Source organism: Polypterus senegalus, chromosome 17 (genome assembly GCF_016835505.1).
Source record: "Polypterus senegalus isolate Bchr_013 chromosome 17, ASM1683550v1, whole genome shotgun sequence".
Classification (NCBI taxonomy): Eukaryota; Metazoa; Chordata; class Cladistia; order Polypteriformes; family Polypteridae; genus Polypterus; species Polypterus senegalus.
Window position 1 is genome coordinate 7,922,967 of NC_053170.1, and position 20,480 is coordinate 7,943,446.

Sequence of the window (20,480 nt, forward strand, 5' to 3'; positions counted from 1 at the left end):
TATCTTATTATACCTACCTGGAAAAGCAAATGTTGCACAGGCCAATTAGAAACAGCATTACTACTAAATGTCAGGTTCAAGAAAACATAGATGAGCTCTTATGACTTTTAAAGAGAGATCTACTAAACCAGTCTTCTTGGTGTGCAGACCCACTTTGAGCTTCACAGAAAATGTTATAAAACTGCAAGCTATGAAAAAGATGAAATCGTTCTGACAAACTTGTGACAAGAGTAAAATGTCTTATCAAGATTTCTGCAAGGTAGGCTTCCTATCACAGTATTACCTTTAAGAACCGTCAAGGAAAGGGACCATCACCCTACACCCACTCACTCATGCATGCACCCATATATTGCAAGACACATAGCATTTCACTTTCTAAAAATAGAAAGAAGAAATGACTCATGCTCTCTTCAACCTCAATAGCAATTTTATGTCCTGACAGGTAACAAGTTTTTTCTTTTTAATAAATAATCCAGGATCTCAGCCATCACCAGCAGATAAAAAAAGATGTTTGCTTGCTTTATTAAAGGGCAAAGTATGATCATGCCAGGAGGGATAGATATACCATTGAATCCAGGGACAGCACATAATTAAGCTATAGTCCTGATGCATCATGGAAAAGAAAAAAATGGTTTAAGAAATGGCTACATTTTTTTTAATCAACCAATATCACTGTTACCAAATTTGATTTCTCCTCTAGCTTTGGGCACCGAAAAATAAACATTCTAAATATGAAGGTACTCAGGTACATTTTTAATCTCAGACCTGAAGAAACTTCAAACATATCTAATCGTAGGTACAGTGACAGACACTGAGTCTGACACATCCCAAATCCACAAAGTCTAAAATTAACAATGGGCATCCTGGCCAGATTAGTGCTCTGGCCTAGAGGAACAGCTCCTTATTCGGCCCATGTGCCCAAGTTAATATCATCATTTAAGAGACGAAAAGATGCAAATTTTCATAACTTCTCAAATTCTATCCCTACGAAAGTGTGTTACCTTGACTAAGTATCCCAAATTAAAAAAAAAACCCATAACACAATAATAAAATCGCAAGCATTTTAAGTCAAGTTGTTAAATTAGAATTTTACATGAAAAGCAGCTTAGGATAACGTTCACTATGCAAACCTGCTGGACAAGGTTTGTCTTTAGCCACACAGCAAGGTTACTTGCTCAATTTTAGTGCAAAATGTAGAAACCATTATTCTTCTTTAGCATCCACTAGCTCCACTTTGTCCTTGTCGAAGATCTGATTCTGAGATAGCAGTTGTAATCAAACTTCCCTTTATAATCTGTAATACTTCTCATATGGCACCTTCCTACTACCTTTTTGATTTAGATTATACATGAAAATGTCAGTTTAGTTAACATTTTAGTAACAGCATTAATATTAAAGCAATTTTCAAAACAAACATTTCCTAAGTGACATTTTTTTATCACTTTACTCACTTAATTTTTTTACATTGAGATTTTTTATTATACCATAGTTGAAATCATAAGCACAAATCATGGATGGCATGGTAGTGCAGTGGCTATGACTCCTACCTAATACTTTCAGGTACTCTGCTGTGTCTGCATAAAATTACATTTCCCCCAAAAAAATGCTGATATTACTAGAGATATGGCTGTTACTTTTATCCGGGATACGACCAATAGGTTTAGGTTACAGGACAACTGTTTGCATACATTTCTGAGGCAAGGACTAAAATAGTAACCTTGTGATTTAAAGTCAAATACCTTAGCTACAAGATGTATACTACCTATAATAAAACAAACACTATATATATATATATATATATATATATATATATATATATATATATATATCTATCACTCTATCCCGGATTTTATATGCAAGCATATCTAAATATATAAACACAGATTTTTTTGCTGCTTCGCGGGTTCTGCGGACAATGGGTCTTTTTACTTCCTGTACATGCTTCCTCAGTTGGTTTGCCCAGTTGATTTCATACATGGAACACTATTGGCGGATGGCTGAGAAGCTAACCAATCACAGCACGCAGTTAAGTTCCTGTGTGCTGTTTGGCTCAGCAACGGAGTGCCGAATTCGATTCTGCGGCGTTAACCAGGAAGTCTCAACTCGCTCATTCAGCATCAGCGTGTTTCGCTGTGTAAAGAGTTAACTTTTGTGCTCTTTTGTGTTTATCTTTGTGCATAGTCAAGCCCTTCATTATGGCTCCAAAACGATCTGCTCCTGCTACTGCTTCAGGGGCCGTGCCCAAGCGCCAATGGAAGATGTTAACGATTGCCGAAAAGGTAAAAGTTTTGGATATGTTGAAGGAAGGGAAAAGCTACACCCCTGTAGGATGCCATTACGGCATCAATGAGGCTACAATTCTTTTTATTTAAAAAAGTAGGAAGAGAATATAAGATCTATGGCCGCAGTGTCCTTTTATCCAGGGTGCAAAATGAGTTGTAAGTGGATGTAATAAGGCGGTAGTCTGGATGGAATCTGCTTTAGGGATTCGGATTGAAGACTGCCGGAAGAAGAACAAAGGGTCTATGCTGTATAACTGTGCAGGGAATATTTATAAACAGTGTGGGACAGTTTTTAAGGGCTTAAAATATATAAAAATAACCATACAAACATATGGTTTCTACTTTGCAGATTTTCACCTATCACGGGGGGTTCTGGAATGCAGTCCCCGTGATTGAGAAGGAATTACTGTATATATATATATATATATATATATACTAGCAAAATACCAGCTTGCAGCGGAGAAGTAGTGTGTTGAAGAAGCAATGAAAAGAAAAGGAAACATTTTGAAAATAACGTAACATGATTGTCAATGTAATTGTTTTGTCACTGTTGTGAGTGATGAGTGTTGCTGTCATATATATATATATATATATATATATATATATATATATATATATATTTACACACACATAAACATATATATATATATACATATCTATACATATACACATACACATATATACATACATATATATAAACATATATATACATATACATACATATCTACATATATACACACACAGCTATTTCGTATCAGTGCAATACGCTGCTTGTTAAAACGGATAACTCCGCTCTTACGTGCAAGTCTGCGTGGATATTATGAACTATCGTATTTGTTCAAGTTCTATTTAAATTTTAAATAGAAGGAATTTTTATTTAGTCGACAGAAATATCTTTGGTAGGAATGGTAAAACAGACAGGAATATTATTCGTGAATAAATCAACTCAAACCTTAAATAACTTAAAAGAACAAACATTCAAATTTCTTTACTCTTATGTAAATTTATATAAAAATAAACTTAGATTTTAAATATCCCAAAAGATTTTGCTCTCCATAAAAATATATCCTTTCAAAATTATACAAATTCAAATATGAACATGCTGCATAACAAAACCTGGAAATATAAATAAAATGTGTTCCTTTCAGCAATAACAAATCAAATCATTCAGTTGTCTTTGCTCATATGTCATTTTAGAGCTGGACGCCTGGCATCTATTTTTGGCAACAGGTTCGTTTATGTTTGGTGTGAGGTTCTGTGTTGTGGAGATTCTCAGGATGGATTGCAGGTGCTCATCAGTGAGGCGACTCCTGTGTGCTGTTTTGTTAGTCTTTATCACTGAGAAGAGCTTCTCACACAGATATGTGCTACCAAACATGCACAAGGTTCGAGCCGCATGTAGACGGACTTTTTGTTCTTCAAAGTCACCAAAGCGCCGTGCAAACTCAGTGCGCCGGTTTATCAGCAAAGTGCGATTTGGGAACACCGTAGTGACGACTTGGTTTAACATTACTTGGCAACAGGGAAAGTTGCACTGGTGCATTTGTGTCTCCCATAAAAGCAACTTCACTTGAAATCACTTTGTGATTGTGCACGGGTAAAACGTCCGCTGAAGTGTCAGATTCTTATTTAATTCTTCTGCTTTCTGTATCTTCTGCATTGCATTCAGGTCTTTCAGCCTCACTGATGAGCACCTGCAATCCATCCTGAGAATCTCCACAACACAGAACTCCCTGATGTTTTGTCTCATAGTGCCGTCTTAGATTAAATTCTGTAATTACAGCCACATTAGCTCCACAAATGAGACACACGGGTTCAGTAAACATATACTCAGCCTCCCATCGGTTTTTAAAGGCTCTATTTTCAGAATCAACTTTTCTCTTCAGCATCGTGTGAGCTAGCTTCGCAATAACTTGCAGCATCATAAGCTAGACTTGATTAACGCGGTAAGTGTTCGGCAAGGCAGCTGAAGCGCTGCATTATGGGATCTGTAGTTTATTGTGTTACCAGCGCTTCATATACCCGGGCCATTAATAACAATAATACAGTATATAAAATGATCTTGCGGGCTGGATATAATTACACGCCGGGCGGATGTGGCCCGCCCTTGAGTTTGACACATATGGACTAAATAGAACTTGAAAAGATATATTTTTCAAATGTGATCGCAATTCAGATAGAGTTGACGCGCACTACAGCCTGCATGCCTCAATAAGTCATCCTCCCTCGCTCTTACTTTTTTACCGTTCATCTAATGAATACACTGAGTATGGCTTTACCAAAACAATCATTGATGGCGAATAAAGTATCCATTATTCGAGTATGTAGATCGGGATATATATATATACATATATATATACCCGCGTATCGCAGCGGAGAAGTAGTGTGTTAAAAAGCTAGAAAAGAAAAGGGAACATTTTAAAAATAACGTAACATGACTGTCAATATACAGTATTTGTTTTGTGAGTGTTACTGAGTGTTGCTGTCATCAATGATTTGATTATCATTATTTCTTTCAATCAGGTTCGTATTTGTAGGATGTGTTGTGTTCAAGTTACATTCCGTGTTTGTCAATCGTTGTAAAGATGACAGGTTTCATTCATCGATTCGTTTCTTACTGCATCAATAAACAGCTCGTCTTCTTCTTTATCCGAGACCTGACACACTGCATGCACGGGTTTTTTTACACTGTCTTCCTTTAGCGGGACATTGACTTTTTCCACCGTGTGCTTTGTTTCCACAGTAGCTGCATTTATGAATATGCTTGTATGTATCAGGCGCTTCATATTTTTGCTGCCTTTTCAATTGTGTAATTCGGTTTTGTTCAGCTCTTTGGAACTGTTGCTTTTATCTGTGCACGCGTCAGTTCACGTGAGCGCTCGGTGTACATGCATCGAAGTTCCCAGTTGTGCTGGTGCCATCTCGTGCTATGTCCATGGCTGTATTTAATGTTACCTTAGTCCTGGCACTTAAAACTTTCTCTCGCAGTTTCGCTGAGTTTGTGCCAAACACCACGCTGACCATCTCATCTTCCTCTCCATAAGCACAGTCCTTCACCCGTGAATATTTAGTGGGAGTTTGCTATTGGATTGCCGCTGACGGACGGCCTTATATGGGCAGGCACTAAATTACAAACGCCAGCGGCAGCCTGTCTATGAACTTAATTTAAAGTGTAGGTTTACATCGTGCTTTGTTTCCGAAGTAGCAGAACTCATCAATATGGTTGTATATGTCACTCGCTCGCTTCTTATTGTTTCGCTGCCTTCTCAATTATATAATGCATGTTTTCTTCAGCGCTTTTGGAGGTCTTCCTGATTTTCTATGTACTGCGTGATTACGTGAGGCGTGATGATGTCACACGAAACTCCGCCCCCACGGAGTTCAAGCTCATCTCCATTACAGTAAATGGGGAAAAACAGCTTCCAGTTATGACCATTACACGTAGAGTTTCGAAATGAAACCTGCCCAACTTTTGTAAGTAAGCTGTAAGGAATGAACCTGCCAAATTTCAGCCTTCCACCCACACGGGAAGTTGGAGAATTAGTGATGAGTCAGGGCTTTGCCTTTTATTAGTATAGATACACACACACATATAATTAAATAAATAGCAAATAAATAAATAAAAAGGTTGGTGATATGGTTTGCATATTTATAGCAGGGCATCTTAAATATATTAAAATAGTCTTTTATTCCCCAGTTTTCAACACCTACCAGGTGTTATCAGATAAAAATGATTAAGCATACAGGAATCAAAGATAATATATAGCAAATGAGGAAGTGGGGATATGTGGCTATGGGGAGTGGGTGGATGAGTAAGGTGGGGTTCATAGGGTGGTATGTTTTAAAAGCTCAAGAAGAAGTATCTGTTTTCTAAAAGCAGAAAATAAATCTACTACTGCTTCCTAGACATCAATACAAGAAAATGAAAAAAATAGTTATATAAAGAATCAAGCCGAGTATGTCAATGAGCAGAAAGAAAACACAATACAGGGTCCATTGCATATTTATAGGCAGTTATTAACATGAACTTACATAAACAAGCAGTTTACTTAGATTACATTTTTCCAATTATGTTATGTAATGTGCCTACCTTAAACATTCCCATTAGAAAGTTGGTTAGTGAACGACTGCTCACTGCAGGAACCACAAGATGTTGTTGTATTAAAGCTATCTAATGTCCTTAATATTGTTTTTCCTGAATGAAGGCCTTCTACTACCACCTTCTTAAGCTGGAGACACTGTAAATTATGAAACACTGAATCTCTTCTAGGAAAACATTGGTATATGGTGAAAGGATCAGAGAACATTTTGGCAAAAGACATTCAAAACAAGCAGGTTTAAAGCTGGGGTGGTGCAGCAGTGCAGATGTATGTGAGATAAAAAGAATCTTGTAACTCTGTAACACTTAAGAAAACAAAAATTCAAACAATTGATGATTAATATGTTTTAAAAGTTATTAGATATCAGCAATGTTGATTTCTACACCTGGGAACAGACCATGCGTAGGCTATTTGTCATATGTATGGCAGCATCTAGTTTTCTAAACCTTTTGCTCTTAAATTTTGTAGCATCCTACAGAATTAACGTTTCCCTATATATGAGAATGAAAATTGTACCTGCTATTTTCTGATCTAACAAATACAAGAGAAACTGTGGATGAGCGAGTACCATTGATAAAAACATTCAGTGCTTTCACAAAAGAAAGTTAGTAGTTCGTGCTAGGTTGGTGAGTGGGAGTGTGTGTATACACATTGTTCATCTGCTTGCTGCATTCACTTTGAATTTCTGCCACTGTATTTGAGACAGTCAAGTTTCATTCAGAAATTTAGAAGAGTTTTTCTGGTACTTGTAATCAATTTGCAGTAGGTTTTAGCATTGTTCTATTCTAAAAACGTGAAACTTCCCTGGACAGAAGAGCTGATGCACAGCCTGCAGGCCTTCCATAACAAGTGACTCTTTGAAAAAGCCCTGCCAAACTGAAATTGTTCTTTCTTAGCTGGTATCATATATGTAGAGCTGACACTATAAAGATCTTATAGCTGGAGACGGGAACACCTGTTGAACATACTGTATTTGCAGTTGTATTTTACATAATGTGTCCAAGATGATGAGCAAATAGACGACTAAACAAACATATTTAAACTTTAGTCTAAATAAGTTTAACTTCTTTTTCTTCAGTTTAATTTTTCATCTTATCCACATAGACAAGATGACACCATGCCCTTGGGTATAGTGTACTAGTCCTAGTTATCACACAGCTCATTCCATGTAATTGATTTCTCAATGATTTGGCAGACAATCTAGATAGGATTGCTATTGTAGCCAATGCAAAAAATAACAATGCATTAATCTCTCAAAACCAGAAATCGTAAATAAACAGTAAAAAAAATGTATTGCTTTTGCACTTAGAATAAAAATGCTGAAAACTGAAAATTATCATATGGAAAGACTATGTTAAACTAAGTTTAACATTTACAACTTTTTTTTACCATGAAAAACAGTTATGGGTGGCAGGCATCCAAACTCATTTAGTTTTTCATTACTTTCATTACGTTAGGACTTAAAAATTAAAATCAAGAGGGCGAAGTACCATGTAAACTAGCAAACTACACCAAGTCCTATTGTTGTCTGTTCAGCAACCCAAATGTGAAATTGTATACAGTATACACATACTGAAAATGTAGGTGGTGTTCTTTATATGCATCTTGTCCACAGGGAACCTCCAGTTCATTCCACTTTCAAGATGGACACATCTGAGTGCCACTGAAACATACTTTTAAATATGCTCATTAGACCACAGAACCATTGCTAAAATATGAAAATAAGAATTTTCAATCAATTAGTAAAAAGTAAATAATCTTTACATATAAAATATGGACTTTTTTTTGCAACAAGCACCTAGTAAAAAGTTATGTTTCCAGCAATACACCATAGCAAATTTGAACTAATAACATCCACCAAGTCGTGTCTCTCCATTCAACAGGCTGTGTTTAGTCAGCATGTTCTACCAGGGTCAGCATGGATATATATCAAGGGGATTCCTCTTATATTTCACAAGCTTTTACTTTGCAACTTAAAATTGGCCCCACACTGGTTAAGGTGCATGCCAATGCACTGACCTTACGGTATTCTAGAACTGGTGATATGGAGTTTGACTCCACCTTCAAGATTCTGATCTAATATGAGAAAATTCAATAATGGATGGGTTGATGAATGGATTTGGAAGAGCCATTACCTCATATATATATATATATATATATATAAATTATATATAACATACATACATACATACACACATATATATACTCAGCAAAAAAAGAAACGTCCCTTTTTCAGGACTGTGTATTTCAACAATAATGTTTTAAAAATCCAAATAACTTTACAGATCTTCATTGTAAAGGGTTTAAACAATGTTTTCCATGCATGTTCAATTAACCATAATCAATTAATTAACATGCACCTGTGGAATGGTTGTTAAGACCTTAACAGCTTACAGAAAGTAGGCATTTAAGGTCACAGTTCTAAAAACGCAGGACACTAAAGAGACTTGCCTACCGACTGTGAAAAACACCCAAACAAAGTTGCCCAGAGTCCCTGCTCATCTGCGTGAACGTGCATTAGGCATGCTGCAGGGAGGCATGAGGACTGCTGATGTGGCTAGGACAATAAATTGCCATGTCCGCACTGTGAGACGCCTAAGACAGCACTACAGGGAGACAGGAAGGACAGCTGATCATCCTTGCAGTGGAAGAGCCCATATCTCAATCCCATTGAGCACGTCTGGGACCTGTTGGATCGCAGGGTGAGGGCTGGGGCCATTCCCCCCAACTTGTAGGTGCCTTGGTGAAAGAGTGGGGTAACATCTCACAGCAAGAACTGACAAATCTGGTCCAGTCCATGAGGAGGAGATGCACTGCAGTACTTCAAGCAGCTGGTGGCCACACCACATACTGACTGGTACTTTTGATTTTGAGCCTCCCTTCATTCAGGGACACATTGTGAAACATTTTTAGTTTATGTCTTATGGTGTTGACTCTTTTAGTGTTCATACAAATATTTAAACATTAAGTTTACTGAAAGTAAAAACAGTTGAAAGTCAGAGGACGTTTCTTTTATTGCCGAGTATATATATATATAACATATATATATAACATATATATATATATATATATATATATATATATATATATAAAATATATATATATATATATATAACATATATATATAACATATATATATACTAATATATACTAATAAAAGGCAAAGCCCTCACTCACTCACTCACTCACTCACTCACTGACTCACTGACTCACTGACTCATCACTAATTCTCCAACTTCCCGTGTGGGTGGAAGGCTGAAATTTGGCAGGTTGATTCCTTACAGCTTCCTTACAAAAGTTGGACAGGTTTTATATCGAAATTCTACGTAATGGTCATAACTGGAAGCAGTTTTCTCCATTTACTGTAATGGAGATGAGCTTCAACGCCGTGGGGCGGAGTTTCGTGTGACATCATCACGCCTCCACGTAATCACGCAGTACATAGAAAACCAGGAAGACCTCAAAAAGCGCTCAAGAAAACATGCATTATATAATTGAGAAGGCAGCGAAACAATAAGAAGCGAGTTCTGCTACTCGGAAACAAAGCACGATGTAAACCTACACTTTAAATTAAGTTCATAGACAAGCTGCCGCTGGCGTTTGTAATTTAGTGCCTGCCCATATAAGGCCATCCGTCAGCGGCAATCCAATAGCAAACTGCCACGGGTAAATATTCACGGGTGAAGGACTGTGCTTATGGAGAGGAAGATGAGATGGTCAGGGTGGTGTTTGACACAAACTCAGCGAAACTGCCAGAGAAAGTTTTAAGTGCCAGGACTAAGGTAACATTAAATAAAGCTATGGACATAGCACGAGATGGCACCAGCACAGCTGGGAACCTTCGATGCAAGTACACCGAGTGGCTCACGTGAACTGATGCAGTGCACAGATAAAAGCAACAGTTCCAAAGAGCTGAACAAAACCGAATTACACAATTGAAAAGGCAGCAAAAAATATGAAGCGTCTGATAAGCATATTCATAAATGCAGCTACTGTGGAAACAAAGCACACGGTGGAAAAAGTCAATGTCCGCTAAAGGAAGACAGCGTAAAAAAAACCCGTGCATGCAGTTTGTCACATCACAGATAAAAAGGAAGACGAGCTGTTTATTGATGCAGTAAGGAACTAATCGATGAATGAAACCTCTTATCTTTACAACGATTGACAAACACGGAATGTAACTTGAACACATCGCACAAATACGAGCCTGATTGAAAGAAATAATGATAATCAAATCCTTGATGACAGCAACATTCAATAACACTCACAAAACAATTACTGTATATTGACAATCATGTTACGTTATTTTTAAAATGTTCCCTTTTCTTTTTCATAACTTCTACTTCTCCACTGCGATACACGGGTATATATATATAAATGTATATCTATAGCCCGATCTACAATACATACTTTAGCATAGACAAGCGGTGGCGCAATTGTAGAGGCTTCGCCTCTAACGCCGACATTCGAGGTTCTAATCCCGAGAGCGGATGTACTGAGTATGTACGCGTGCTACCCGATTCATTTTACCTTCCCATCTCCTTGGTTTGGGACGTATGAAAAAATATTAGGTTAACGCAGAATCATGTTACATTATTTTTAAAATTTTCCCTTTCTTAGCACAAGCACAGTTGAGAAGCTTCGATGCATGTACTCCATAACGCGTTAAAAATTAACGCATTTAATCACACTTTCAATTCCAAGCAAACGGGAACTTTTGTCAATGCATGATTTCCTGGTACATCCATTACACTGATGCACACATCACAGCTACAAAAATGTTAGAGTCGGAATAAAGCGTTCCTACGACTGATCATTTCGACTACCCGAGTAAGCCTTGATAAAAGCATGGTTTTGTGCACACTGAAAAGCAAGCAAAATTAGATGCATTACAGAAAGCGGACTTTGTGGCTCTTACTGGGGATCATTGGACTTCCGTGACCGTTAGTAATTCTAAATACATCTAATTACAAAATGTTCAATGATCACACTGTTTTAGCCTAATGTACAAAATAATTTTGGCTAATGTTACTAGAGTTTAAAGAGTAAGCTGGTCAAATTACCTTTTATGTTTCTGACTTATTTTTTTAAGAAGAAAAACTGCACTTTATGGTGAAATTTTGGTTATTATTATTTAAAGACAATACTATTCTGAAAATGTACTTAAAGTACTTAAACTACCACTTTATTTTTAAGTCTACTCAATTTTAACCAGGGATGATATTTTTGTTTCTGTTTTGAATTCAAATGCAGTTTAAAAGCTTTTTTTTCAGAAATTAAAACAGCTTCAGTTTACAATATTCATGTCCATGTCTATTATTTGATTCTGTTTGCCCACATTTGCGATTTGGGGCAAATTTACGTGTGCGATTACATACGATTAATCAAGATTAATTCTTACACAGCCTCTGATTAATTGGATTAATTTTTTTAATCGAGTCCCACCCCTAATATATATATGTAGATATATATATGTAGATTTGTATATATATGTGTATATACAGTATATATGTATATGTTGTATATACAGTATGTATATATGTGTGTGTGTATATATACAGTATGTGTATATATATGTATATGTATATATATATGTATGTGTGTATATGTATATATATATATATATATATATATATATATATATATATATATATATATATATATATATATATATATATATATATATATATATATATATATATATGTATATGTATATATATATACATATACATATACATATACATATACATATATATATACATATACATATACATATATATATATATATATATATATACATATATATATATATATATATATATATATATACACATATATATATATATACACACATACTGTATACATATATACATACACATACACTTTATACATAAAATATATGCTGCCGTACCTTGCAAAACTGAATAACCTTTTCAATAAAATTCAATACATTTATGATCACTACAGTTTTTGGATTTAATATTCTTCATGTGGGAAAAGGCTGATTTGCATAAATAAGTACAGCCGAATAATACAGTCAAGGAGCCTTTGAATTAAGCCGAGTGAGAAATGATGGCTGTCTGATTAACTGCAATTTTAGCTCCCTCTCCTTTCTCTTTCTCAGATCGCTTTTCAGAAGGAAGTCATTTTCGTAGTTTTCATGAACAGTCGAAAGTGCCTTTCCAAATTTTCCTTCTTTGGAAAGCAATGATAGATTGACAGATCAGACAAATGCACTTCGATTGTGACATTGTGAGAAAAAAAATCTTCTTCCAATTCCACATCCATCCCATACCCTCCCCAAACAATTTTTTTTTTAATCCCTTCTTTAGTCGATATTATTTGGAAGGCTAACTAGGTCACAGCCACAGTTTTGCAGTAGCTCGCGCATTTCATCGTGTGTGCAGGATGACCAGTGTGTTAGAAGACAAGAGATCGCAGACTGGCCACCCTATATGTCAATCAAGTGGCAAATGCCATAGGGAGGATATATGATAGACTAACGTTTAAAAATATAAATTTTTTTATATATATATTTATATATATTCAAATTAACTCCTCAAATTTTCTTTAGCATTTTAAAGGCTAACTTCAGATGGGAAAAATCAACTTATTATTGTCTTTGAGACAACAAATAAGCAGATGTGGTCATCTGACAAATGTGTGAATTCCAGATAACATGTCTGTATTGGAAGCAGTATATTAATATACAATTATTTCTTAATTCCATTGTCAATTTGGAATTACTTCCATAGCCAGAGAGGGGAAAAAAAACATATATCAAAATTTGACTTGAAGACAACTGGTAACAGAAGAAAGCTAATCAAAAACAAATCTCCTGTTTACATTAGATCAGCATTTGACCACAGTGCTGTTACACAGCCTACACCATACTGCAGAATATTCTAGCCATGTCTGTACAAAGGTCTAACATAATTGGTTTAAAAATGGTTTAAAATTTCGTAACAGCCATGCAAATTCATTTGCTTCAGGCAATTTTATAACCAATCAAACCATGACGCAGCATTCCTCTCAAGTCAGGAAAAGCTCCCATTGAAAGGCAAAAGATTTCTTCCTTTGCTATCCCAGGCCTCTGTCTCTGGCACTCAAAAACAAACTGCTGTCTAGAGTAATGCTGTCCTACTGCTTTTAATTCCCTTAGCCTGTCAGCATCAGCAGGGAGCATTACAGTTCCATCTATTTCTGTCACTGAAAACTTAGATTCACAGCTCTTATAAAGCACGCACGATGGAAAGAGGGTGCTGCCAAAAGTAAAGAAAAAACACAGAAACTGTTCTGGCTAATTTATGTTTCTTCCATACTATCACTGCTTAGTCTCTTAAGTCACCGTACTGGTAAATTTGCATTTCTCTTTATTTTTTTAGTTATCCAGGCCCTATTATTTTAAGTTTTACAGCACAATAAATGAATAAATAAATAAAAGTTGAAAGCGGTGACTGAGGCCTGCGACACAGTGGAACAAATGTGTCAACATAACATCTTTTTATACATCTTTGCAAAACATGCTTCTAAGTAACATAGGCATATTTTAAGCTAAATTTGGCACCATGAACCTACAGCCTCAAGCAATATAATAAAGTGGCAATATAGGCTTTTAGTTAGCTGGAACAAACAGCAAAGCTTTCCTCATTTGTAATGAACCACATTCTCGTCTTCCCCCGCAAATGCAGAATTTGATTAAGTGGAAGTAAATATGAATGGATGGAGCCATTAACTTACATAACTTATGTAACACACTAGATTAGGAATATCAAGGGACATTAAAGAACTCTGTGGCTGCCACCTTGAGGACTTAGATGTCTAATACAGAACTGGCACTTGGTTCCCATAACATTGCAAACTATAACTTAAGTTGTTTAGTCAACGATGTGATCAAAATATTCAGAATGGAAGCAAAAAGCAAAGTGCAGCCTGAAGAATTTTCCCCACTTTAAATAGAGAGCACTAGATAACTGAAAAATGGTAAATTATCACATCATTTAACAAGCAAATCAATTTATCTTGCTTTTATCACATTATCAGAACAAGCCAAAAGTTAATACCAAACATTTAGATACGAGACTAAAACCATAATCTGTTTCAGGTTAGGTTTAATGTTAATACTATACAGAAGGAAACCAACTTCAGGTAATTTTCGTACAGCTGCACTATGCTAAGAAGTTTAAAATTATACTCAAACATGCTGAACAATAATGAAATAACACACACAAAATACATATTCCGGAGTCTTCATGCACCAAACATTATACATGCATACATCCTTGGCTTTCAACATACCTCCAATGAAGAATAAAAACTGTGGACGACGTTTTCCCTTGCCCGGACGCGGGTCACCGGGCCCCCCCCGGAGCCAGGCCTGGGGTGGGGCTCGATGGCGAGCGCCTGGTGGCCGGGCCTGCACCCATGGGGCTTGGCCGGGCACAGCCCGAAGAGGTAACGTGGGTCCTCCCTTCCATGGGCTCACCACCTATGGGAGGGGCCAAGGAGGTCAGGTGCAGTGTGAGTTGGGTGGTGGCCGAAGGCGGGGACCTTGGCGGTCTGATCCTCGGCTACAGAAACTGGCTCTTGGGACGTGGAATGTCACCTCTCTGAAGGGGAAGGAGCCCGAGCTAGTGCGCGAGGTTAAGAGGTTCCGGCTAGATACAGTCGGACTCACCTCGACGCACAGCTTGGACTCTGGAACCAATCTCCTTGAGAGGGGCTGGACTCTCTACCACTCTGGAGTTGCCCCCGGTAAGAGGTGCTGAGCAGGTGTGGGCATACTTATTGCCCCCCGACTTGGAGCCTGTGTGTTGGGGTTTACCCCGGTGGACGAGAGGGTGGCCTCCCTCCGCCTTCGGGTGGGGAGGGTCCTGACTGTTGTTTGTGCGTATGTGCCGAACAGCAGTTTGGAGTATCCACCCTTTTTGGAGTCTCTGGAGGGTGCTAGAGGGCATACCTTCTGGGGATTCCCTCGTTTTGCTGGGAGACTTCAATGCCCACGTGGGCAATGACAGTGAGACCTGGAAGGGCGTGATTGGGAGAAATGCCCCCGATCTGAACCCGAGCGGTGTTTTGTTATTGGACTTCTGTGCTCGTCATGGATTGTCCATAACGAACACCATGTTCGAGCGTAAGGGTGTTCATATGTGCACTTGGCACCAGGACACCCTAGGCCTCCGTTCGATGATCGACTTTGTGGTTGTGTTGTCGGACTTGCAGCCATATGTCTTGGACACTCGGGTGAAGAGAGGGGCGGAGCTGTCAACTGATCACCACCTGGTGGCGAGTTGGCTTCGATGGTGGGGGAAGATGCCAGTCAGACCTGGTAGGCCCAAACGTGTTGTGAGGGTCTGCTGGGAATGGCTGGCAGAGTCCCCTGTCAGAAGTAGCTTCAACTCCCACCTTCGGCAGAACTTCACCACGTCCCAAGGGAGGTGGGGACATTGAGTCCGAATGGGCCATGTTCCGTGCCTCTATTGTTAAGGCGGCTGACCGGAGCTGTGGCCGCAAGGTGGTCGGTGCCTGTCGCGGCGGCAATCCCCAAACCTGTTGGTGGACACCGGCGGTGAGGGATGCCGTCAAGCTGAAGAAGGAGTCCCATAGGATCTTTTTGTCCTGTGGGTCTCTGGAGGCAGCTGATAGGTACTGGCAGGCCAAGCGGAATACGGCTTTAGTTGTTGCTGAGGCAAAAACTCGGGCATGGGAGGAGTTTGGAGAGGCCATGGAGAACGACTTTCGGACGGCTTCCAATGAGGAAGCAGAGCCTGGGGACTCTGAGGTGGGCTTTCCCATCTCTGGGACTGAAGTCATCGAGGTGGTCAAAAAACTCCTTGGTGGCAGGGCCTCGGGGGTGGATGAGATACGCCCGGAGTTCCTTAAGGCTCTGGATGTTGTAGGACTGTCTTGGTTGACACGTCTCTGCAACATCACATGGACATCGGGGACAGTGCCTTTGGATTGGCAGACCGGGTGGTGGTCCCCCTCTTTAAAGGGGACGGAGGGTGTGTTCCAACTATAGAGGGATCACACTCCTCAGCCTCCCTGGAAAAGTCTATTCGGGGTTCTGGAGAGGAGGGTCCGTCGGATAGTCGAACCTCGGATTCAGGAGGAACAGTGTGGTTTTCGTCCTGGTCGCGGAACAGTGGACCAGCTCTACACCCTTAGCAGAATCCTGGAGGATGCATGGGAGTTTGCCCAACCAGTCTACATGTGCTTTGTGGACTTGGAAAAGGCGTTCGACCGTGTCCCTCGGGGAATCCTGTGGGGGATGCTCCGGGAGTATGGGGTACCAGACCCCCTGATAAGGGCTGTTCGGTCCCTGTACAACCGGTGTCAGAGCATGGTCCACATTGCCGGCAGTAAGTCGAGCCCGTTTCCAGTGAGTGTTGGACTCCGCCAGGGCTGCCCTTTGTCACCGATTCTGTTCATAACTTTTATGGACAGAATTTCTAGGCGCAGCCAGGGTGTTGAAGGGGTCCGGTTTGGTGGACTCAGGATTGGGTCACTGCTTTTTGCAGATGATGTTGTCCTGTTTGCTTCATCAGGCCGTGATCTTCAGCTCTCTCTGGAGCGGTTCGCAGCTGAGTGTGAAGCGGCTGGGATGAGAATCACCACCTCCAAATCCGAGACCATGGTCCTCAGCCGGAAAAGGGTGGAGCGCCATCTCAGGGTTGGGGGCGAGATCCTGCCCCAAGTGGAGGAGTTTAAGTATCTCGGGGTCTTGTTCACGAGTGAGAGAAGAATGGATCGTGAGATTGACAAGCGGATCGGTGCGGCGTCCACAGTGATGCGGGCTCTGCATCGGTCTGTCGTGGTGAAAATAGAGCTGAGTCGTAAGGCAAAGCTCTCAACTTACCAGTTGATCTACGTTCCTACCCTCACCTATGGTCATGAGCTATGGGAAGTGACTGAAATGAGTTTCCTCCGCAGGGTGTCTGGGCTTTCCCTTAAAGATAGGGTGAGGGGCTCAGAGTAGAGCCGCTGCTGCTCCGCATCGAGAGGAGTCAGATGAGGTGGCTCGGGCATCTGATCAGGATGCCTCCAGGACGCCTCCCTGGTGAGGTGTTCCGGGCACGTCCAACAGGGAGGAGGCCCCGGGGAATACCCAGGACACGCTGGAGGAAGTGTGTCTCCCGGCTGGCCTGGGAACGCCTTGGGATTCTCCCGGAAGAGCTGGAAGAAGTGGCCGGGGAGAGGGAAGTCTGGGTTTCTCTGCTTAAGCTGCTACCCCCGCGACCCAACCTCGGATAAGCGGAAGAGGATGGATGGATGGATGGATGGACATCCTTGGCTTTCTTGACTACAATGGTTACTTGGCAAAATGATTTTCACAAAACTGTTATTAACATACAATTAAGTACCTAAGTAATATTTATTCAGAGGTTAAGTTCAACCTGCCCTAAATCCACCAAAGGCTTTGTCCACTGCCTAACCTGGTCTATATACAACAGAATACTGGCTAAGGTTAAGGCTAGATTGCAATTAATATGACATTAGAAATTTGGCACTTCCTTTATGCTTACATACCCAGGGGCAATGGAGTAAAAATTTGAGTATACAAAAGAAACATCAATTTGGCAAAATTTAAAAAAAAAACAAAAACTTTTTTTTCGCTACCCATTGTAAATAAATATCGAGTTTTCCTTTACATGCCATAAGATCCGGGACTTTTGCTTACGAGATATTTCCTCATGCATTACTGATAAAGGAATACAAAACAACTGTAAGTGCATAGTTCTGGATTTAGTCTTGTCTTTTCAGTTTGCTGTCAGCTTTTAAAATCAGTACAACTAAAGCTACACATAGACTGCAAAACAGTCCATGAATGACACTATAGTGTAGAAACTGTGTACAGCAAAAGTAAATATAAAAATATTAAAAATAAAATAGTTGTGAACATAGTGCCAATTGATGATAACCAGGATAACCATGGAAAACAGCAGCAACTAACTACAGAAAAAACCTTAAGCATCTCCAAAAGCAGGTGGAAAATATGTTCTACTCTTTATAGTAAACTTGAAAAAGTAAAATTACAACCTGCACACTTTAGCATTAAAAAAAAGAAAAAAAATAACCACACCAGGATCAGAAATTTAACTACAGATTAAAAGTTATTACTAAAATTGTGAAAAAAGACATTTTAATCCTAGAACAAAATGTTAAATACAGATGTCAGAAAGGTAGACATTAACCAGGTTTAGTTTTGTGGAAGAAAAGAATTAATCACAAATAGCCCAAAGCATTCCATTTCATCTGTGTAATATGGCAGAGGAATAGGTATGACACCTGTAGATTGGGCTCAATTGTCATTAATGAGTGAAGTAGTGGAAAAACTTCATAAGTGGATTGAAACATCTTGTCCGCCAGTGTGTAAGAAAACCCCCTTGGGCTCATTTGACGACTGTTTCATAAAGCAGCAAGACAACCAACAAAACACACTGCTGATGAAACCAGGTGAATTAACAGCTGATAAAAGAGGCAAGTGTTAAAATGGCCAAGGTACAAAGCAAATCCAACTGAAAACTGACTTAGCAAACTCTTGTTAAAACATCCACAATCAGCACATTAAGAGCACAGTAAAGTTAAAGAGTCATAAGTTTGATTTAAGATTAAGTAGAAAGGACATGAAAACAACGTCTATGTTTCTTACTACTAATTTACTTTTACTCCACTTGTCTCATTACTTGCCCATCTCAAAATAGAGGAAAAGAGGTGGGGGATGGAGTAGAAGAAATTGTTCAACCTTATATATGTGTATAATTGAAAGTTATTCTTGGATAATTTAAATTTCAAAAATGAATTTACTGAACTGACTGAAAACAGGAATTTTGAACTCTGTCGTCCATCACCTGTAAAGGCACCAAACCCTTAGACTCACATGCTAAAGGCGTTTCATGAATCTTCTGGTTTGGAAGACACAGTAATATGTAAGAATTCAAATGTTAAATGAGATGATTGGCAAGTAAAGACAGAACGGCATTGGGTATTCCTCACAGAAAGGACAGGTTAGTTTTCCCAAAACTGTACTTCTTCAAAGTACATTACAGAAACCTATGAGAGTTTCTCGTTTTAAAAGCATTCTTCTATGATTTATGTTCTTACATGCATCTGTAAGATGAACTTTTTGTCAATGATGCAAGGTCAAAATTTACTTAAGTTTAATCAGTTGAGTGTTTTCCATTTGCACTTTTCAGTTATGATAAAAGCCAAAGTACAGCAATATCTTTAAAAAGTAAATGCACTGGGCCATTGGAACGCTCACACTACAACATATATTTATAATGAGTGTTCTCCACTTAATACTAAAGATAAGTGAAGCAATTTGCACAGAAGCATTTTATACTACAAAATCATTTAAGGAAAATTCTTCAAATGTAGATAACACTTTTCATAAGAGTTTACAAAATTAATGACACCTTCTCAATAGTGATGCTCTGATTGAGATTGGCTATTTTCACCCCACATAATTTGATCAGTAATCAGTAAAATGGCACTTTTTCTTCAGAATCTTCTAAGATTTACGGTAAATTTATTTGTAGTGCTCCTCTAAACCATGTATTATGGTACTTAAGGAATAGCATGGGTAATTTTTATTTCGTACTAATTTTTTGCCATTTATTTGTATTCGGAAAAAAATAACATAAAATCAAATAGGCACTGTCTGTGTCTGCCTGCTTGTGCTTAAGCTGCACCCTCCACTGACACGAGCACATGGTGAAGCTCCACTTTCACTTTTAGGAAAACCGTGTATTTCACAAGGCCACTTTATATTATTCCCTGTTGGATATGCAATATGTGATGCAAATTTTGACCGGCAGCGTAATACATGCTGGTTCCACAGTCACCATTTGTGTGACACAGTTGGAAATAGAGCGGTAATTTATATGTATACTTGCATCTATTTCAGTTCTTTTTTGACCGGGAGGATATTAGCATATATGATTATACGTGTTTGTTGCCGAGTATGACTCAACAAAGTGTATTTAAATTAAAAAAAAAGTCTTTATAATTATTGTATTTTATTCAAGAACACTGTAATAGCCTAATTTAAGACATGCAAAATTGAAAAAAGTAAACTCATGGGTCGTTTATTCTC

General features: G+C 38.7%; 1 long non-coding RNA gene across 1 annotated transcript in view; it reads right to left on the reverse strand.

Moving 5' to 3' along the window:
• LOC120517263 overlaps positions 1 to 20,480 on the reverse strand; it is an 87,246-nt gene that overhangs the window by 19,792 nt on the left and 46,974 nt on the right. The window lies entirely within an intron of this gene.